The 23,429-nt window shown below is 44.5% G+C and overlaps 1 long non-coding RNA gene across 1 annotated transcript; it reads right to left on the minus strand.

Annotated features, from left to right (window-relative positions):
• Positions 1 to 3,559: 3,559 nt before the first annotated feature.
• On the minus strand, positions 3,560 to 8,752 carry LOC144097116 (uncharacterized). Its single transcript, XR_013306908.1, has 3 exons — positions 8,621 to 8,752; positions 5,509 to 5,575; positions 3,560 to 3,720 (listed from the first exon to the last, which is right to left on the minus strand). It is a non-coding gene; the product is annotated as an uncharacterized LOC144097116 (long non-coding RNA).
• Between the last annotated feature and the right edge of the window lie 14,677 nt (positions 8,753 to 23,429).

The raw sequence follows: 23,429 nt of genomic DNA on the forward strand, positions 1-23,429 counted from the left end.
GGGAACGTGTTCAATGTTGACAGAAAGGCAAGCAACCACCTAGCCAACCGTCCACAGCCTGCTTTGCCTAAACTCGCCGTGTGACGCCATCAAACTCTACTGCGTTTCCACAATGCTACTGATGTCTGTCTTACTGTATATGAGCAGCCACAAATGCTGCAGTCATTCAGCGAAGCTGCCAGTGTTCTAATGGTGACTTCTTGAACAGTTTTTTTTTAGTTTTTGACGACACAGAGCGCAGCCCTCTTCAATACTGTGTAAGCCTGTCATAAAATCTACCTTCACAGCCAAATTGGGCACCCGTGTCTGCCTACTTTCTTACAGCCGGATGGCATGGTTTCTGTGTTAAGTTTATTAGAACCTAGAATATCAGGTAACTGCCAGCTCCAAGACAGTTTAGAATAACGCCTGATAAGAGGGGTATTACAAACATTTTTTTTCTAACGCCTTACACAAGTACTGCCCGGAACTAACGGCTGCCAGCTCTGATGAACGAATATTAGGACTGACTGCTTCTGGGTATCCGATTCATGTCCTGGTCAGTGTCTCCGAAGGCATCTTAAAATGTAAAAATAGCCTGACGACTTCCAGGCTTCTGCTAGGAAGCAGAAAATCACGGTGATTTCATGCATTCACGGCTTGTCAAATCGACTTAAAAAGAACGAGCATAAGGCGAATGTTAAAGTAGTTCTTTTCCGCTCCAGAAAAGTCCAAAAACATGCAAGAGAATCACAGGTACAAGGTCGTCAAATGTGCGGAATCAGTCGTCGATAGTTTACCGGATTCTTGTGGAAAGATGTGTGTAGGTCAGAGTGCAAGGTGTGCGGATGATCATCTCACTGATCACCGCAGAAATGTGAGGGATAGGTGCGGGGGGTTCCTCGATGTGCATTGCAGGAAATGTGAACCAAGTGTTGCTCCTAATGCAGTGCCCAGTTCTTGCACAAGGGAAGACCCCAGTGCGAAATCGAACTGTGCACCAATCCATCAGGATTGCACCATCACAAAAAGCAGCTGCCAACTGACGCGCGAAATCATCGATGAAGAGCTGATCAACCGTTTAGGGGATACCTCTGTATCCAAACCGCGTCTATCGCGCTGTCTTCGAAAGAATTACGGTGCTTGCGACGTCATTGATTATTTTGCTGACTGCTGATGTGTGATGTTAGGCCACTGCTTGCTTAAACCAGATTCTTCAGGGCAGACTTGAAGAAATTCTCAAAAATAGGTTTTTTGAGTTTAAGACACGACTTTTTAAGCGTAGCATTGTCAGTGTTGACGGACACCAGAAAACCTGTGAGTCGTCTCAATAGTAAGCTGGTTAACTATATTTTAATAATTAACTTTTTAACTGTTAGAGTTAGGCGTCAAGTTGCGATTAGAGACTTGTAGCCGGTCGTTAATAATAGCCACATCTGTTTTTATAATTTAGAAAACACGATTACCCTTGGCGCTGTGGCTCGACAAAATCTGGCTTTTTTGCTGGTTACGCGCACTGGAAAGGTCGCTTTGCCTGCCTGCTTTTCGAAAGCGCGTATATTTCGCACGATGTAGCCATATTTTGTCGAGCCACAGCGCCGTGGATAATCGCGTTTTCGAAATGCTAAAAACTGATGTGGCTATTACTAACGGCCGGTTACAAATCTAATCGAAAGTAGGTGCCTATCGGTAATAGTCAGAAGTTAAATATCAGAATTTTGTTAATAAATTTATTAGTTAACATGAATTGCCTCTTTTTTGACGTCCACCGGCACTGCTAATACTATGCCGCAAAAGCCATATTTTTACACGAAAAAAGCCTATTTTTGAAAATAACGTAATCTTCCCTGAAACACCTGGTATATCCCGCCCTGCCTTAAATAATAAAATCAGCAAGTTAGCGTCTTTCTTCAACGTCCTTACCGTGCAGCACGCATAATGTGGGCATAATAGCAATAGTCGTGTATTGTTATGTAGTAGTGCAAATACGTAAGTATAACAAGCAGCTGCAGAACAAAACACATAACGCACAAGCTGCACTCGCTCTCCTAACCGATTTAAAACTTTCTTCTCGAGTGTTGGAATTTTGATAAACTGGATTTGCTAAATTGCCGCAGATTGGAATATTCCTGCGTAGCCTGTTTATTAAGCGAGTTGTGTTATGAATAGGCGCATTGCTATTTTTGTTATCAAGCCATACTGATCTACATTATTGCCGGTTTGATACGAAATTGGGAGAAAAGCGTTGTGAGGCAATATATGTGACCTTGGTAGACTTGTACACCAGAGGTTTGTGATGTGATAGGCTTGATAACCTACACAAGTGCAGTGCCTAGGTTGACGTTGATTGCTTGACGAAAGGTGCACGTCGTGCCAAAAATCAATGGGGTTGAAATGCCAGTGCTGTGTGTAAAATAATGCTGTATCATAGGCTTCTGGCTTATGGGGGTTTAACGTCCCAAAGCGACTCAGGCTGTGAGGGACGCCGTAGTCAAGGGCTCCGGAAATTTCGACCGCCTGGAGTTCTTTAACGTGCACTGACATCGCGCAGTAAACGAGCCTCTAGAATTTCACCTCCATCGAAATTCCATCGCCGCAGCCGGGATCGAACCCTCGTCTTTCGAGTCACCAGCCGAACGCATAACCACTGAGCGACCGCGGCGGCACGCTGCATCATAGGTATAGTGTTTATAGTGTGTTAATGACATCCTATTCGGAATCAAGAAGAAATAGGCTTGGTCAGAGCATTTAATGCCAAGGCAAGATAACCGATGGTCTTTAAGGGCAACGGAGTGGATTCCAAGAGAAGGGAACCGCAACGGGGCTGGCATAAAATTAGGTGGGTTGATGAGATTAAGTAGTTCGCGGGGATAAGATCGCCACAGCGGGCACAGGACAGAGTTAATTGGAGATATATGAGAGGTCTTTGTTCTGCAGTGGGCGAAGTCAGGCTGATGATGATAACCTGGAACTCTAGATCACTGATTTCACTTCAAGGTGCCGTCTAAAATGAAATAGTTTGTTTTCGCAGGTGTGAAGTAAACACGACGTCGCTGGAACTGCTGATGGCACGCACCACGGAAGCCACTTTACGGGGCTTGATAAGCAGCCACTTATAAGCTAATTCTACAGAAGCGTAACCACGTGGTCAAGGCGGGCAGTAGAGCCGAGACTTTAGCAGGTGCTGAGGCAGCGTTAATAAACGTGAGTATTCGTGCACTGTGTTTCAGAAGTCGCAAAGTGACGCAGAATAGGCTGGTATTCTTCTTCCCAAGAACAAGGTCGATCTATACCAGAATATACTTACCCAAATGTCAGTAGCAAGATTCCAGCGCGGCATTGAACTGTGCTTGCGCGTCTGTAATATTTGAACTCGCTTTGAGTTCACTATGATATCGATAAATTCAAAAACATGATTCCCGCATGCATCCTGCCCGGCAGCATAGGTTAAATGTATAGAAGATCCACCAAGGAAGGCTATTATGTTCCTAGAATAACTTCCTTCCAGATGACACCAACGTATGACAGGTATGTACGCGTTCATGTACATTCTATTCGTTACGCCGCATATACACGGGTGTTTTGAAATCGCTATTGTTTTATTGGTGTGCTGGGGCCTCGTAGTGGCATGATTGGAACGGACCTGTAGCAGATCCACCGCCCATTGCGGCCTTTGCCGCCAAAGATGCCGCACCTGCAGCCTCGTGTGCACGGATCTCCCCAAGCCTGTCCGGGAAGACACTACACAGAAGAAAAACGGATGACAGCTGTCATACAGCGCAATTTAAATGAAAAATAAAAATAGCAGCATGATGACTTTCAATGGAGGCACTGAATAAGTCAAATAAATAAAATATCCATCTTTATCCTTCCAGAGAACCTCGCGTCATGTATTCTGGAGCAACACGTGTGTGTTTAGCTAGTGATGAAAGAACACCTGCACTTGAAACCGAATGTCACTTTGGCTAGTTCGATTAACTTACGCGCCTCCAAGGCAGTAATACTTTCGAAACTAATATTATTTCATATGTACGCAGAAAAACAATTCCGGGAACACTTAAGCTGCGATTTAAGTGCATGAGGCGATGCCTTAATGGATTCCTTCAGCGGCTTGACGTCTTCTTTGTATATCGATTCGCAGACACGCACACTGTCGGAAAAAGTACACAAGTACTCCATTTAACCAATTCGACCGAACGCGCGTCGGTGGCCTCAGCGTAGCATATCTGATTCGGGATCCAAGGGACACGGGTTCGATTCTTCCGAGTTCAGCTTCTAAAGTGAAACTTTACTCCTTAGAACAATATTTAAAATGTTAGTTCATTAGTCCTTGCCGTTTTGGTTTCCATTAGGAAAAAAAGACGCCGTAGTCTAATCTATGCGACTCTCAACCGCACTGAGATGGTTTCACTAGGCCGCGATACACCGTCTTTGTTTCAAAGTCTTGATTACTTTTAGGCGGGACACCGTATAGAAAATAACCGGCTTGCTAACGTTTCAACTGGGAATTGATCTTCATCAGTCATCTACAGCCTGCTTCATCGCTTATGAAGACTGGCCCCTAGTCGCGAAGTTAGTAAACCTCTGTTGTGTTTTTCAGCTCACAGTCTATTTTTTAAAGGTGCACTAAAGAGGAATCTGAACTCCTCTTTTTACCGCGGGAACTCTATCTACACGTTCCGGGCATTGTTAAAAACTTCGAATTATTGTCCTGTGCGACCAACTGCCCTAATTAAATCGGACTAAACATCCCTGCTCCCGCCTTTTTTTTTAACTCAAAGCGGTAGGTAGGCGGAGTCAACCAACGCGTGGAGTGCCTTTCAGCCAGTCCAGTGGCAGCTTCGCTTTCGCTTTTATTTTGTTTTTTAGGCTTCTGTGAATAAACAGTTTCAGTCACAGACAATATAGCCGCAAATTAGGCCCACGGCACTAAAATACACGTCGACTCTTTGATTTTCGTATAACTCCGCCGATGGCAGAGCGGCAAGCCGCCACGGGACTGGCTGACGCATTGGTTGACTCCTCATACTTACCGCGTTGAGTTCAAAAAAAGGCGAGAGCCGGAACGTTTAATCTGATTTAATTAGGGCAATCGGCCGCACAGGATAGCAATTCGAGGTTTCTAAGAATGCCCGGAACATGTAGATAGCGTTCCCTTGGTAAAAAGACGAGTTCAGATTCCTCTTTAGTGCACCTTTAAGCGTGTAAATATATATGCGCAGACCTCGAATTATATATTGGTCAAAATTTAATTCGACTCGCGTGATGTGAGTAGTTCACCGCCATTTCCTCCATGTACTGTTCGTTTTTTTTTTATATCACCGAAACCTGGTCTCGCATTCATGAACACTAAAACTTTTCTGCAACCGTTTATTCTATTTATCGCATGCGTATTTTTATCATTATCTACAGCTGCAAACTAGCCGCGAAATGCCACACCGGATTCGTAGTAAACCCACAATGGTGGCCTACAATTGGTGCACTATTTGTGCGCGTTTTTCCTGCGCAGTAACTACGAATCTCATTTACCAGGGAAGGGCACTGAATGTTGTAGATGTTTGGTGTCCTCGGCCAGCCAGCGCCACTGGATTGGCATCTGAAAACAAAAGAATAAGTTCGAACCTTTGATATGGCAAAACTTTCCCGAAGACTGTTGAGATCTTTTTTTTTTTTGTGCCCCCACCCCAACTGAAATTGGGACCTTCAGACTGGCTTCTTCATGAATATGAAATGCATTTAACTTTTTTTCTATTTTTACCAAAGCGGCCACACCGAAGATTTTCTCTCCGCCTTTCTTTCATTAAAATTCCCTTTCTTCTCTTCTCTTCTACACAGAAAATTTCAAGCGCAGCACGCATTTGTTGAATATGTGGTGATTTCACAAAACGGTTTGCTCTCTATATTTACCGATTAATGTCTACGAGTACATTCCGAAGATTACACTAATGCAGGGTCTTGATGACTCATTAGTATCCAAATACTGGCCTGAGAAAACTGAAACGCAGCAGTTTAGAGGAAACACTTCGCTAGTTCATTGGGAACCATTCCGATCTTTGCCGAGGCGCATTGGTTCTACGTAGGACTGCGCAGGCTGAAAATCATAAACGCGCACTTATGCGTAAAAAAAATGTAAGAAATAAGCTTTTACGTTTCGACGCCGCGAGCATATGAAAATATATTCGATAAACTTATCAGTCACGCATCGAAAGAGCAGAGATGCAAAGTAACCATAGCTGTTTTTCGGGCTGGCTGGTTGTTCATACTGGCGGCAACGTAAGCGCACTAGAATACGGGGACGTGAAAAAGACACAGGACAATACGCTATGTCCTGTGTCAATCTCACGTCACCGTCGTCTTGTGCGATTACGCTATCGACAAAGTGTATAGAAATATGCTAGAAGGAAAAGCAATCTTGTTAACAGATCACATGACTTTAGCAACGTGAAAATTACATGCACTTTACATGGTGCAATCCAGATTTTAAATATCGCGAAGTTAACAAATCGGTTGTAGTACTCATTAGTCAGAGTTATGAAGAGCCGTATAGTATGACGAGATCCAAACGTATTTTCTATTAGAAATAAGTACCTGATAGAGATGTCCAGGTTCCAGAAAATTGCCGTTGTGAGCGGCATGTTCAGTAAATATGCCAATGCTACATCGGGTTAGATCTTGTAATGGCCGAACATTAAACCAGGGTTAAAGCAGGGTACAATTAGCGGAGGACAGACTGCAATACACGGTGCAGTTAACTGGATTTTGCAACTGCAAGCCAGCAAAGGATGAGAGATAGCTCTTTAAAATATTTTAAATGGCTACGAGTGAAGGCGAATTAGACAGTGGTTATTACTGTGCGCAGGTCAAAATAATTATTTATTTTTTTTGCGAAATGCTTGCTCCTTAGAACAGGGGGTTGGAGTTTTCGCTTTTACTTTGTTAAAGATCGGTAGAGTTTTTTCCTCGTTTATTTGAGAAAGTTTTTTTTTCGATTTTTTCGGCGAATAATATTCCTACAAAAGAATAGCCAATTTTTTCGATGATATATCTTGCACCCCTGTGCCGCCAGAATGTCACGTCGAGCGTATCTCGGTTTATTTACTCTTAAAAAGAGTTGATGTTCCAGCAGTTAGCGCCCTAATGGTCGAGTATAGAAAAATGACGGAATATGAAATCATACGGCCGTAAGAAAACGTAACAGCGTAGCAGTTAAATCATCGATAAAACAGTAAAGGTTCATAGGAAAAAAACATAACTGGAAGTTTATTTCTAAAAACTAGGTTGCCAATATGTAAATAAGTAAGATAAACACAAGCGAAAGCAACAGGCAGAGCAACACATGCACACACTTGCCTCTCTAAAGCAAGTGAAATCAGGCCTTTCTGACTAGCCTCTTCATGCCGAAATAACTTCATCTCGTTGGGATAAATGCAAGTATATTTCTTGTGACACACAGCTCATTCCTCCACTCAAGTAACGAAGTGTGAAAGCAGCAAACACTTCACACATACAATTTTCGGATTGGAAAGTGAGAGAAAGTAACCGCAGCAGAAATCCAGAAAGATCCAGAAGGCCTGGCATCATGTAGTGCGCTTGATGATGGCAGCGATCGAACTCCTGCTAAACCATCGCGGAAGCCAGAACATGATATTTTTGAGCATGCTTGTACTTCATGATTTCGCGCTAACTGTAGAGAGCTGGGGCTACAGACGCCACTGTCCTTCACGCGCTCGTGAACCTGTTTTTTGTGTTCCCTTACTCTGTCCGTCGTCCGGTTTTTTGCGCTTCCAAGTTTACAACATGCATCACCAACTAGCCCGGCAGCTTGCTCTCCTGAACTGTCCTTACATATGTGGGAAAAAACCCTGTAATCAAGTAAATGCTACGATAAGGTGATGGCAGAATGCGAGCAGAAGGCGCTACGGTGGTAGCCGAAGCTTAGCGAAGTGGTGGAGCCTATCAGTCCACCTCCCAGTTACGACACGTGTCTAAAGCAGCGTAGCAATGCCTCGGAACCTACAGCTGCGCTTCTAACTCCAACAATTCTGTCATTTTGCCTAGCTCCTGGCTTCCACACTGTGGTATTTCTCTCTTGTGACCGTTTGTAACTCGTCATCAACATCCAGCTACCTACGGGATACACCTCAATTATAAAGAAAGAATTTGGCTTACGATCATTCGTTTTTTTTTTTGCGGTTGAAAGCGAGAACTCCAACGCCTGCACATAACACGTAATATAACATCGCAACCAATGACTTAGGTTTTGAACTCCTGAGAAAAATCTTGAGCAAGAAACAAGCTACCGTCTAAATATGTGTGCGCCTTGACGCATAGCCCTGAGAACTAAAAGCTGAAAAACGAATGCAGCATAGTGCATTACGCAGTGATCAGCCCTCAACGTCTACTGGTAAAATAATTCAGTCGACGGGAGAGCGCAATATCAAGAATTTATTTTCCTGACCTTACACGCATCGCACCATGCTATGCATAAAAATTACACGTCTTACGTAGAGCAATTTTAGAAGCACTATGCTCTTCAACTGCGATTAAAACAAAAATCAACATTTCTGCAATTGTCTTTGTTTCTCCATGTTAAGGATTCTGATAACAGTAGACTACTAGACATTCAATAAATTTCACTTACTCTGTCATTGTGGCTACAGCCATGATTACAAACAAGCAGTATACTGTAGACTTCATCTCAGGAACAGGCGCCTCTCCCTGCAGTAAACTTTGATAACGACGCTTCAGAGTGCCCAGCAACTCTTCACAGTGGCTTGCTATTTATACAAAATTTATATCTGCCTTTTATGACACTCGATACTTTCGTGTTTCGTAACTTAAGTTTGACAAATTGGTGCGTCACACTCAAGTTCGCGGCGCGCGAGACCCTCAAAATGGCAAACATAAAAAGAACGCATACGAAGACTCATACATGAAAGTTTAATGTTCTCGCAAAGCATAGACAATCATTTGGAATAAATTGCTCTCTCCCTCTCAATATTTATCTCAGCGATTCACGATTACAGCAAGACGATGTCAGAATATGCAATTACAGACCCATGCTTTAATTTGTGCCTTTCGACCCTTCGACGCGACATTTTTCGACGACGATTAGCAATACCGGCTTGTTAAGCGACAATATTGAACTGTTATTATGCTGGGCTGTTCAAAAGCGACAAACATTACGAATTCAGTAACTCGAAAAGCATAGAGAGTAGAGCGATCCGGTTTCCATACAGCGCCTAAGAAATGCATTGGTGTTCATAATAATGCGAAATTTTATTGCCAGAATATTTACGTTATTTGCCTTGGTGAGGTTATTAGCTTCTTTGCTTTTTCCGTTGATATGCTAGTGTATTTGTGCCCGGTAACTTTTGTGTACATTTTTTACTTATTTTTTTCGTGATTTTTTTGCGTGCCTTTTGTATCAGTCGTAATAATTGCAAACCGTGATTTGAACTTAAAAGTGTTCGTACTCACTGGAATTGGTATCGTTTTTCTAAGAAATGTTATATACACAGGATGTTCTACGTAACATGAGCCAAGCTGTTAAAGAAAGTGGCTCACCGGAGCTGAGGCGAAACCAGCGACATATTGTTTCTCATCGTGTGGCCCTTCTGAGAGTACTTTTAAATTCTGTTTAATCAGTTGATTACATTAGATTAGTTATGCAAAAATTAATATTCACTTGCATTTTCTTAAGCTGAAGAAGGGGTCACGAAAGAGCCAATCCAGTTTTTTGTACCAACATATATTCTACGTGGTCCTTTTTTCCCAACAATTAAAGAAAGCTTGCGAAATCTGAAAAAAAAAAAACACGTTACTGCGTTCATCTTTCTTTTTGTACTTTTAAAGTTATTGAGTGCCTAGTTCTTTTATGACCTTTCAATTGCTGTATTGTAAGTGGAGTCCGCACTTGAATCATAATTTGAAAAGGAGAGAAATATAGTGGGCATGTTCCCACTGTATTTTGTTCATTTTGCGTAAAATGAAAACGCTGGCTTCTTACCGTATTGGTATGGCTGAAGTCGTGCTAATCGCGCGGGGCATCGCCATATCAGTAGCGTTAGACGCCTTTGTTTAGCATGCATATTTAGCATGTATGTTTGCATGCTAAACATGCACCCGTGCATGTTGTTTAGCATGCACGTTTAGCAGTTCTCTGCATGGAGTCACTCACAGCGCGCGCAGAGAACTTCAGCGGCTATGGGTAATCGGCGGACGGTCTCACTCCTCGCCGCTTCTTTGTCTGCGGCATCCCCTCGCCGTGCAGTTTGCTGCCGCCGCTTTATAACTGCGTATTTCTGATCTGCAATCGGGGACCGATTTCCGAATCCACTAAGCACCAAGATCCCTGTCGCGGCTCACTCAGAACTCCGGATCTTAATTGAAATCACCCACTGAACCAAGCTTTTCGGATTCGCGAAGCAAGAAGACCTGTTTGAGATCGCCGATTGGAATAGGCTATAAAACACAAGAATGGTAACCACTACCAAAAGCGGAAGGGTCAGGAGCGCAGTGCGGCACGCATGTCTAGCAAAGATAATCGTTGCCAGGCAGGACCTTTACGCGCGTTACTTGTGGATACAGCCAGCTGTGCAATCCAATGTGCCTTGCTTCTTGAGCAATCATATCTTCGGCTATGTTGTGGCGCGTTAGCGCCGCGCGTTCTGAGGTGAAGGAGTGAAGGAAGAGACGCGCAACGGCTGGAATGGACGTTTCTTCCTTTTTTTTTAAATTACTCTTAAATTTCACCCAAGGCTTAATCACTAGCTTGACACCAGTTTACCCTAATCTATGGGGTCTCCCCACTGGACCTTGGCCAATCCCCCGTCGTGGGTATGTGCCATGTCACCAAGACCACAAGAACAACAACAATGGACCTTTTCACTGCGCCTTCCAAATTTCACCCCTATTTTTCAGGCAGAGTTTCTGGCAGTAGTATTTGCTCTACAGAAGCTAGACCCCTCTATTACCGCAGTGGCAGTCATTACCGATTCTTTATCTTTGTGTTCGTCCCTCGATCGCCGCGCATGTTGACGGTCTCACTTTAAACACATTCTTATCCCTGCTTTCTTCACATTTGAGCCTTATTCATTTAATATGGGTTCCCGGTCACATCAGTGTGACAGTAAATGAGATCGCTAATAATCTCGCGAAGGCTTCCTCAAGCGGTCCGTGTTGTCTATCCTGCCGGCTACAGCCTGTATCACAACATCTAGGTTTCGGCGACAAGCGTTTCTAAGCCTGCAAGACACAGCACTCCTAACATCGGCGGATTATCAGCACCTGAGATACTCTTGGTGCAGGAAAGTATGTCGATCTGGGCAGTTTGAAGTATCTCTGACGAGACTGCGCTGCCGCATCCCCCCTCTAAATTTCTATCTACACAGGTCTGGTTTGGTGCTGTCTCCCCTCTGTGCATTTTGCCGTGAGCCTGAATCTACCGATCATTTTTGGATGTATTGTCGCCCCTTCACCTCTTTGAGAAAAAAGTTGCTAGAGGAGTCCTTGCAGCATGTTGGCCCCTTAATTTTAACAGCACGCTCTTGCTATCATTTGGCGCCACCACACGGGTTCAGCCACAGATCTGTTTGTACCGCTGTTCAAATTTTCTTGCGAGAATCTCATTGACTTCCGTGCTAAGTTTAACTGTATTTTCTTTTCTTTGCATTATTATATTTTGTCTTAATAATTATTCTTTTTTTATCGCTCTCTTTTTTTAACCAGAACTCTTATTCCTTTTCAACCCATGATAGCAGCCTCTGCCTGCCGACACTTGGCCGATCCCCCAGTGTGGGTATGTGCCATCTTTTGAAACCCGACCGCGGCGGCTGCGTTTTTATGGAGGAAAAACGCTAAGGCGCCCGTGTGCTGTGCGATGTCAGTGCACGTTAAAGATCCCCAGGTGGTCGAAATTATTCCGGAGCCCTCCACTGCGGCACCTCTTCTTCCTCTCTTCTTTCACTCCCTCCTTCATCCCTTCCCTTACGGCGCGGTTCAGGTGTCCAACGATATATGAGACAGATACTGCGCCATTTCCTTTCCCCAAAAACCAATTAATATTATTATTATTATTATTATTATTATTATTATTATTATTATTATTATTATTATTATTATTATCTTTTGAAAGGCGTAACAACAACAAAAATTCATTTCTTGCTCCTGTCGGGTAGAATGATGGGCGCCCAAGATCAAATGCTAAGATCCCATGCTGAAAAAACATGCTGTCTTGGCGGCTCGGAAGTGCCATCAGACTGTCGCTCTTGACCAGTGTCTCCTAGAAAGAAGAAGCCTCTTCAGCCTTCGTGTGACGTCACGCACTTTGCACGGTTGACCATGCCATGGCAAGAATTTAGAACAGAAATCCCAAGAAGCAACAGCCGCCAAGATCTTGGTGGCCTACACTTTTTATGTTAGCGGCCGTCATTTCTGGGGCCTCTGGCTCTCAATTCATGCCGTGATATGGTGAACCGGGCAAAATGGATGACCTCACAAGAGAAGTGCACAAACCTTTCCTTTCTCGGAGGTACTGTCTTGACTCACCACCAATAGCACTGCTAATCGGCCAACCCTTAGCAAAAACTAATACGTTTGGAATATACTTCGGAATATTTATAATGTATTTTAAACATATTTTGTATTCATGAATGCACTAAAATATGCCGGAAATAGATTCCTGAAATTTTAAGCTTGGTATTCAAAATATATTCTTAAACTTTGCCAAAAAGACGTCACTTAAAGCATGCTTCGAGCACATTTCAAATACGTGAAAAAATATGAAAGCGATTTTAGCATCTTGTCAGTATATTAAAAGTGTACTTTCGTAAATATGAAATTAATGCATTCGAAGTATATGTCACTTAAAGCATGTTTCGAACACGTTTCAAACACGTGAAAAAATATGTATGCGGTTTTAGTGTCTTGTCAGTGTATTAAAAGTCTGCTTTCGTAAAGATGAAATTAGTTCGTCTCTAGTATACTACAATTTTAACAAACGGGCAGTCCTTTTAAACGTAATTTAGGCTTTAATTTAATTTAAACATAATTCCCGAAATCGCGTTTCGGGAAATGGTCTTTGCATGTTGGCAATGTATTGAATGTGTACTTTCGCAAACACGACATTAATTCGTCCAAAGTATACTTCAATTCGAACGAATGAGCTGTCCGCGTTAACGTATTTGCATCACACTTCAAGCTGCCGTTGAACAGTTAGTGCTCGAAATCGTGTTTCGGGAAATGACATGTTGGCAAGGCATTTAAAGTGTACTTTCGAAAATACGAAATTAATTCGTGCGCAGTATACTTCAACTCTAACAAATGGGTAGTCAGCGTCAGCATATTTGCAGCACACTTCAAGCTGCCGTGGAACAACTTGGCGCTCGAAAACACGTTTCCGGGAACAGTGAAAACTCTCCCTTTTCGTCCATTCGTTTATGTTGACTTCTAGCAAAAAGACAATCACCTCCCATTTAAATTACGTGTGGACAACGTGACAGCATTGTACCGGCAATGGCGCCGTGCGCACCTCCGGGCCCGAACATGCCAGCGAAAAGGACCCCGACTGGCAAGGCCGACCGGCTCCCATAGACGCTCATGTATTTGTTGGTTGACAGTTCGACTTCTGACCGATGCATGACGCATGTTACGGCTAACAATTCGTTTCTAGATAGACCGCAGATTCGAACGCGCCCACTCTGATGCTTGTGCGACAATTTGGAGGAACAGTCTTTGCGCAAAAAGCGCCACACCGGGCAAGACAATGTGTCCCCTCTCGGGTGGTATATACTATAAGCCAAGCCAAGTATCAATCAGGCTTGTCGGAGGAGTTCGTGTTTGATGACGATACTTTCCGTCGGCATTTCCGGCGTAGCGGCATCTTTCACATTCAGGTCCTGTCACGTGACCTCGCATTGGCGAAGACCTCTTGATGACAACGCGTTTTTTCTGGGATTGTCTGTCTCCTGATGCTTATACACCAGTTGAGTCATTACTTCTGCAGTTGACGACATCTATCATTATTATCCGGTGAATCCAATTAGCAATCCTTTTGTAAGCCGAGCCAAAGTGAATATATTTTTAATGTATTAATTGTATATTTTTACTGTATTTTTAGTGTAATGTAAGTATTTAATGTATATTTTAGTATACATTTAATGTATTTAATGTATATTTTTGGCATATATTAAATGTCTTATTGTGTATTTTAGTATATTTCTAATGTATTTAACGTGTGTTTTTAGCATATTTTCAATGTATTTAATATGCACTTTTGGTATATTTTTAATGCATAATTAATATGCTAAGCGGACAGCAAATGCATTTTTATGCATTTGTAACAATGTTCGAAATAGTACTCCTAGCATACTTAGAAAGCATTTGTACTGCAATTTAAGCATAGGGATAAAAACAATGCAAAATAAATACGAAATTAATAAATGTGCTCGAAATGCATGTTTAGCACAGCCTTTGTTGGAGATGTTGGAAATAGACTGGCAAAGGCCAGCCCTACACAATACACAGTGAATCCTTACATTACCAATATCGGGTCGATTAAATGTGCTGATTAGAATGTGCCCATGTGGCCAAGCATCCCTCCAGTGCGCGCGTCGTTGCTATCAGTTGTCACCGAGCGTTGGCAACAGCAAGCGTATCAGGCGGTGCGCGGACGCTGGCTGGGCGTATCCGCTCGTAAAACAGCCGTAGCTGCGCAAATCACTCGCACGATGTCACTCGCAATAAAGGCTAGGCAGCGCTCTGTTTAGTCAATTCCGCCTAGATAGAAATGGCCTAAGTATTTCCTCCTTTCCACACGACAACGCAACCGCGGTGGTCAGCGCCCCGTTGAGTCTCGAGTGTCAAAGCAAAGCAAACCAACCAAACTATCCAATCATACGCGCTCACCAACTCTAGTTATCAAAGCCCCTTACTGCAAAATTTAAAGTTAAGAATCATTTCACGGATCCGTTGTCTTGCAATGTTTTAGCAGGATTAGCTGCAAAGAAACACGGGCAAAAGAACGCACAGCGACAAGAACGTGCGAGAAAAGAAAAAGCTCTTCCGCTCCTCTTTCGAAGACGACACGGCGACATGGCACATATCTCTTAAAAATAACAACGCCCTGCCACATTTCTTACTGACTCAGAAGATACGCCCTTGCTCAAGAACAGAGCTTACATCAAAGGCTGCGCAAATGACTATATGCATGACAAGAAGTGTCGTTACAAAGAACGTTGAAGCGTTAATCAGGACAAACATAAGAACTACCAGCCCTGTTTAACGGGAAGCACTCATTTTTTTTATTTGTAGCAAAGAGCATTCTCATTATTGCTCCTGAGCACGCCGTATGCCGTTTCTGCAGACGTGCATTGCGCGGGGCGTGCAGACCACAAGCACAAAAGATCAAAGATCAGTACTCACAAGTCAGATTGTAAACAAACATCTGATTGCTCAACATTATCATAACTCGGGCGACAAAGCAATAAAAGCAAGCAAGTATGCGTCAGTCTCGAAAAGAAAGGAATTTTAATGAAAGGAAAGGAGGAGAGGTTGGTCGATGGCAACGTGACCCTCAATGTATCAATGTTCAAAACAGCGAAAGCGCACTCCCGAGATTAACACATTCAAAACGCAACACACCGCATGAATATATCTTGAAGAGTGAACGGACAAACTTGATGGGGTCGCTGTTGCATCTCGTCGCATGGTAGAAAATTATTGCAGGGTGGTTTCTAAGCTGCAAGCACCACACACAGCGTAGGTACACTAACGCGGAAAGTAAATAACACAATCTACACCTCGGTCATTCGTCGATAAACTGTTTCTAACCTTCCTAGTGAGTTGCGCGACCGACGCCAGCGGAGATCTACGGGCAGACGTTAGTGTTAGCAGGCTGCTTTCTTCACTATCAAGTTTTTATACACCACAGATATTACTTGCCTGGAAGGAGAAGTGCTTGCGTTCTCAGCAGAGAGGCAGGTACGCACCACGGCGCATAATCCTTTGCATTTCTTCGCGTTCGTATCTGCCCACTCGCACACAACACACAGCTGCCTTTTCATGGCGAGAAATAAGCCTAAAGCCCAATCGCTTCGTCGCTTAGTGTGAGGAAGAGCGCGCCGAAATATTTAAACAGCTAGCCCCCAAGGATGCAGTAACCACTCTTTCGTCGATGACAACAAGCACAGTTGGGAGAGAGAAACGTTTTCGGAATAAAACGCAAGAAATGAGGGAACGTGTGGACTCGAAATGACACAGCATACTGTTACTGGAAAGCTACTGGAAAGCCTCGATCACTCTTGTTTTCGTCACAGGAACACTCACTGTCCAGGCATTGCCTATCTAGGTGGAATTGGTTTAGCGCGGCACGCGTTCTCCTGTGTATGTTCATCAGTGCGACGACTGTACCTCGTAAGCAATGGGCAATTTATCTTAATCATTATGAAATTTTTTGAGCTCCCGATGTCGCCTCCCATTTCCAGTAGCATAATGTTTCCATCCTAAACTGCGTGCTTCTGGTACGCTAGATGCCCTGAGGTATTGTTCACGTAAAGTGGTAAGTTTTGCTGCCGCAATATCTCGCACATTTGCACTAACTCGACCTTCAACAGCAGACTTTTCCTTGAACATTGGCTTTGAATCTTTCTCTACTTGCTCGTTTCCTTGCATATAAACTCTTCTTTCGTATTCTGCCGTTAATCTCCTCCTTTTCCCGGGTACTGTAGAGGATTCTTCGGCTTCTTCAAGTAAATCTAATCCGAATTCCTGACGTCATTTCTGTTTTTATTCCTTATTATGTACGCATCAGTTTTATCGTTGCCCAAAATCTGTTCCCCGCTATCAGACTTCCTGCTGCTTTAGATCTTGCTCAACTTTCTACATGGACACTTTTTCTCATGCTTATATTATTTTAGACTTATGCTTGTTAACTAACTCTTACCGCTTGGCTAATTCTATCTTTTCTGACAAGTTTGAGACCTGCATTCTCTGGCATTTCCAATAAAAATGTGTTTTGGGGGGAGGGTTTGGCAGCACGCTTGCAGAATATGAAATACCTCTAAGCACAACATTGGCGATATCTCCAGAACAATATCAAAAAGAAGATATCCTGCAGAGATGTAGGAGATTTCGAGTAAGATCAGCCACTGCGAAAAATAACCCATCCGCGAAAACATCCCGAAGTGTCAATAGGAATACTGCCACACCACGAAACGATGGGCTCGTGTTAAACATCGCCATTGAATAATAATGCGTACCTGAGTAGTGTAGTCTAACGCTCGTTGTAACGCTCGTTGTAACACCGTCTCATCAGGGTGAAGCATTTTGACGCGCCGAAGATTAGCTCACTGTCGAAGTCAAAAGGAAACGAAACTGACGCCCCGGGTTCTGTAGCGAAGCCTTTTCTATATAAGACGGATGAAGAGAAAGCGAGTTATATCCCATCAGCGTCCCACGCCGTCTTTCTCCATAAATATGATGCAGTGTGACTTTATAGCCGTGTTCAATGTGCTGAATTTCGTCGGGACCATTAAGGACTATAAACCAAATCTTCCTAAAGTGTTCCTTTCTGTTGCCACGATCGCCGCCTAATCTCACCTTCTCTCATGCCAGCTGTCAGCACAATGCTCCACCATCGTTTTTCTTTTCTTTCAGCGGGAGCAGTTGATGGTAGGCCAGCAGCTGCGGTCACGTGTTCCGACATAGACATAGTTTCGACCACGCCGTGGGATGGCGCTGCTTCGCTATCGAACGCTCGAACCTACGTAGAGCCTTGTGCTTCGCACCGCGCTCGCCCAGCATCCTCTCAACACAAAGCCAAGACGTGGTTGCTGACGTCGCAGAGAGTAGTCCAACAATCGCAAGCCTCGCCGAAGCACTTGTGGTATTTCATGGCTTTGAATGTATCAATCATTCTTATTTTCGCGTACAAGGTATAGCGAAAAACTAATGGCTGAAGAAAAAGCCGCATAATTGCGGCTTAACTGAGCTCCATTCACCATCAGCAGTGATGTACGATACGTTTCTACACGAACACAAAAACTAGCTTGAGTATTTTGTGGTAGGAAAAATAAAGAGGCAAAACACAGAGGAAAATATATACATCGCCATAAGTGCTGAAACTATGTAACAAAATGGAGATAATACACCCATATTTCGTGGAATAGCGATAGCAGACGTTTTTATATGAAGATCACAGTAACACTTTTGTGAAATAATGGTAAAATATCAATTTGTTGTGCCTTACAGCGATTTAGTATTGTTCGTACCGTTTGTTGAGTCATCTCAGAACCGTAATTTGTTTGCGATGATGGAGCCAACAAACGTGGCTAATAATAGTAGTAGTTTCTAAAGGTTTTTCTTGTTTAAATAGGTCTAAAAGTAAATGTAAAATATCTTTAAGCGCACTTTTGCGAGCGCAAAGTAATTTAAACACATACTTACATTTCTCCTTGATAACGATATATTTATGAAAAAAAACGCCACTGATTGCTCCAGAGTGATGCATTTTGACTGCGCTGAAGGTTCTTTCCTGCAAAATAGAAATTTTCTGCATACTCTTTGCAATAGCTTTGACAGGCACCAAAACGCAATAACAAAGATGGGAATTAAAAAGAGCATGATATAACACATGTCTTACTGCAGTTGGAAGGAAATTGCGGCAACCGTGTATCATTCCTACAGCCCTACTCAGTTTTTTACGAAAGACAGTTCACGTGATCGCTCCGCAACATGTGTTCTGAAAAGATGACTCCAAGCGATTTAAAATATGTTTCTAGAGTTAAAGTGTAAGGGCCTTAAAAAACCGCTTTGGGGTCATCAACTAACGAGCCGCGAACACGAAATATGACGCATTTTGTTTTGAATTTGTTCAGAATCAGAAAAATTTCGTCAATCTTGTAGCTTGCAAAAAGAAGCACTCGCTTTGTTTCTATTTCCGCCTTCTTCTTCCCAGAGAAACACACAGAACAGTCGCCCGCCTAAATAACGAACCAACAGTTTTCGACTAATTTTACAAAATTCCTGATGTTTTAAAGAAAGGAAATAGACCCCAGGATACTTCCCTGCGGCACTCCCAATTTTATACACCTGTTATTTATATCAGTGAATTGGAACCGTTCGTTGCCGACAGACTCAAAGCAGACGACTAAAAATTGCAAGTTTGCGCACCTATAAAATTTAGATGCAAATTTAAATGCAAATATAAAATTTTGATGTAATTCGCTGCTGGAAATGTGTTTTATATCGCAATAAAGTTGAGTTGTCATGCTATATAACGATGTAATATGTAAATAAAATGCAAATTATGAATTAAGAATTGCAAATGGCTCTATTAATTTGAACGATTTTGATGGATTGATTGAGAGTGGCAACAGCAAAAAGGTGTGTTGAGATCACCTTTGAAGACACTAGATAATGATGCATAATGAAAGGAATCGCAATGACGATGACACTTCTGAAGATGCTGCGTCGCGCAAGTCAGTGAAGGACCAACGGGGCTGGTAGTCCCGGATAATCTTCCAACGGATAATCTTCCTAAAGACGGCGTGAAGGATGTGTCCGATTTGCGCGCCCGACCCGCGGTATGCGCAGAGACACTCTCTTATTCCTCTATAAGACTTACGTCAGACCAATTTCGGAGTTCGGTTTCGTTCTCTTCTCCGGTTGCCCTAGATACAAAATTCAACCTCTGGTCCTTTTGGAGAGGCGCGCTTTACGGCTTTGCCTGGGTTTACCAAAATCAGTGGCGAATTGTGTCCTCTTTCTGGAAGCTCGCATACGGGGCTTGAACTCTCGCTTCCAGCTTCTCACAGTGCGCACCTTCTTACGGGGACTTGAGCCAATGCCTGGAGTGGCTCCTCCAACTTTTTTGACTAACCCAGCTTTGTTTCTAGATAAACATTGGCCGCTTTACAAACTGCCTCAATTTGTGTTTACTGAGCACCTTTTGTCTAGAATTGAGGTCTCGCTTAGGTCTGTGCAATGCGTCAGCAGTTAGAAGGCTGCACCAGCTGTTTGCTTCGGCCATACGCTGCCGCTATATGCAAAGCACTAATCTGCCAATTTGCTAAACGGTCTCATGGAGGAATATCTGTTTCAGTACTCGAGCCATGCTGCACTTTTCACAGATGCCTCTCAACAAGGCGAAAAGCCAGCAGTAGGTGTTTATTCCCACACATTAGATTGGAGTTATTCTCTCCGGGTTTCTGATTATACACCAATTTTCGATTCTGAATTTCTCGCTATTCTTTTGGACCTTCAAAACGTTCCCAGCAATATTTATCAAGTCATCATTCTCTCGGGCTGCCTCTCAGTCTTGGCTGCACTAGAAAGTTCGGCAACCAGTCACCTGTACCGACCCCTAATGTACTTTGTGCCACGTCATGTCCTAGAGGTGCGCTTTCAGTGGATCCGAGGGCACTGTGGCATTATTTCAAATTCGATGGCCGATTTCTTAGCGAAATCAGCCATCAATGGGCCTGTTGCCCATGTCGTTCCGAACCTCACCCTTCTGACCACGTCCCGTTATATACGTTACCTAGTACACCATTACCTGAGCCATGAGCCCATCGTTGGTACAGCGGATTTCTAAGATTTGAAATTCCCATGGAACATACGTTCCTGCTCATCAAAACAATGTAAGGTTTCCATGACCTTACGCTGTTAAGCTTTCCATGGCCTGTTGCGCTGTAGGATTCCTCGCCTTAATCTTTATTTATCCCTTCTGGGTTCACGCCGTCGAATATATGTGCGTCATGCGGGGACGTTGAAACGATAGATCATTTCGTCCTCTACTACCGTCGGTTTGCACGGCAGAAAATTCAGTTTGTGCAAAATCCTCTCGCTCAGTTAGTGCCGCCGTTTATTCTTCCCGTCCTCCTTTCCTTCGGTGCAACCGTCAAAGGACATGCCATTAGGCTGGTGTGCCCTTATTTCAGGGCCCCACTGAGTCTTGCTACCTCATACGCATGCTGAACCAGTCCTTTTTGGACCGCCAGCACGCTGCTGGTGAGCGGGCTCTCCCACTGTTCCGCATTGGGCTCTTTTATTTCATGGAAGAAATAATTGTTTTCACGCTCTCATGTAATATGGCATACAGTGGGGGCGGCTCCACACCACTTGCATGTGTCCGCGTACTGGTTCGGAAACATTTTGTGAAGTACGTGTAAGTTATGAAAGCTTCCTGTTTGCAGTCTGCGCCAACCGACTGCCTCATATTACGTTAATAGCTGGTGTGGTGGAGGATACGCTATCCTCTGTAGTGATTTAGGATTTCCGCGTACGATGGTTGAAACCGGAAGATTTTTGTGCTAACTTCTCGGTGCCTTTACTTTCTTCTCAAAATTATTTTCTTTCTGGTTAATTCTTAAAAATTAGTTATTCTACTCGAGCCGCTTTTTTTTCCTAGATTTTCATTCCGATTTCCTCAAGCTCTTTCAAAATTCGTGATTTTATTTTTCTCTCAGAGTCTTCTCTATTTTCCCTGTTTGGATCTGCACCAAACCCTGACCGATCCCGCACCCTGGGTATGTGCCATCGTATTTGAGGCAACAACAACATCGACGACCCGCTCGGTGTTCGCTGTGCACTGTGCACTGTGCTCCGGTCGTCCTTGTGCCTGCCTAGACTTCGGGCCACGTAACATCTTTGGTGAAGGTGCTGGGTGGACGATCTCCACGCCACGCAGCTCCGAGGCGGTCGTCAGGCCGGGCCTGCTACCAACATGGCTCCATCCTGCGAGTCACGAACCACTCCTACTGCTCCCTTCGTGGCCATGGCTCCACCCAGCGACCCCGGTACCTTTTCTGGGAACGACGGCACCGATGTCGACGACTGGCTCAGCCTGTGTGAACGAGTGAGCACCTATAACCGGTGGTATCTCACCGTGATGTTAGCGAATGCTGTCTTCTATCTTGGTGGCACTGCGCGGGTCTGGTACGAAACTGATGAACACGAACTGACAAACTGGGACACTTTTAAAGAAAAGCTCCGTACTTTGTTTGACAGACCCGATGACCGGAAGCTCTCTGCGAGAAAGCAGCTCGCGTCGCGCGCCCAGTCGTCAACAGAAAGTTATGTAGCATACATTCAAGATATATTGGGGCTTTGCCACAAAGTTGGCGCCGCCACGACCGAGTCCAACAAGGTGGGCCATGTTCTGAAAGGGAATGCGGATAATGCTTTTAATTTAATTGTTTGCAAAGACTGTACAACCGTGGACACCACCATAAAAGAATGACGTCGCTTCGAGAACGTTAAAAGCCGCCGAATTCCACAGCAATTCTCTCGGCTCTCTAATAGGGCCGCCACCTCTTCCTGCGAGGAACAGCGATTACCGTCCCTCGCGTCCTCCGATGATGTCCCCGTCGCCGACACTGTCACCCGGATTGTTCGCCGTGAACTAGAAGCCCTTGCCCCTGTGATGCCCCGTCCGCCTTCACCTGATACCTCTCTACCCGCCGTGTGGCTGATTCAGGCCATCGTGCAGCAGGAACTCGCTCACCTGAACCTCCCTCCAGCAGTGTGCGCCATCAGAAGCCCGGACACCCCCCAGCCACCTTCCTCTGTTTTTCGCCGCACCTATTATTCTCCGCCGCGTTACAGCAATCCCAATGAGTGGCGCACGGCAGACGACCGCCCCATCTGCTTCCGGTGCTCTCGCATTGGCCACATCGCCCGACATTGCCGCGGTCCTTGGTCTTCACCGCCCCTCAACGTCTTCCCTTCCTTCTATAGTCCCGCCTCGTCCCGCAACTTCTCGCCCCGTACGAACCGTCTGAAGCAGCCGTTCCCCCTCCACGCCGATTCTCCTGCTCTCGTTCCCCCCAGTCGCCTTCCAACAGCCGCTCCCATTTTGGAAACTAAATGATGCTGCAGCTTCTGGAGGTGACGCTGCATCAACGATCCGGGCCACAAATCCTCTCTCGACCACTCGACCGTGTTCCTGTGCGCGCTCTGATTGGCACCGGTGCTCATGTCTCAGTGATGGGTACTGCCCTCCGCCGTCGCCTCCGCAAAGTCCTCAGGCCTGTCATGTCCCGTGTGCGTGTCGCGGATGGTGGCACGCCTGCTGTCGACGGTATGTGAACCGCGCGCGTTTCTATTACCGGTTCAGTTCACCGTGCTGTCCACCTGTGCTTATGACCTTATCCTCGGCTTGGATTTTTTTATTGAACATTCCACCCTCATTGACTGCTCGGAGAATATCCTACACCTGGAACTTCCACTGCTGGATTCAGAACCAGTCGACGTATCACTGCGACTGTTCAGTACCGAATATGCTCGCCTGTCATCCCGAACCGCCTCTTTCGTTCCACTGACACAATCTTGCCCAGTTCCCGATGGCGACTATCTCGCTACGCCCAATCTTGACCGACCTCCTGCTGACCCGTAACTTTTCTCTACCTCATACCATTGCCACCGTCCAAGCCAACGCCCTCTCTCTGCCT

Source organism: Amblyomma americanum, chromosome 7, assembly GCF_052857255.1.
Source record: "Amblyomma americanum isolate KBUSLIRL-KWMA chromosome 7, ASM5285725v1, whole genome shotgun sequence".
NCBI classification, from domain to species: domain Eukaryota; kingdom Metazoa; phylum Arthropoda; class Arachnida; order Ixodida; family Ixodidae; genus Amblyomma; species Amblyomma americanum.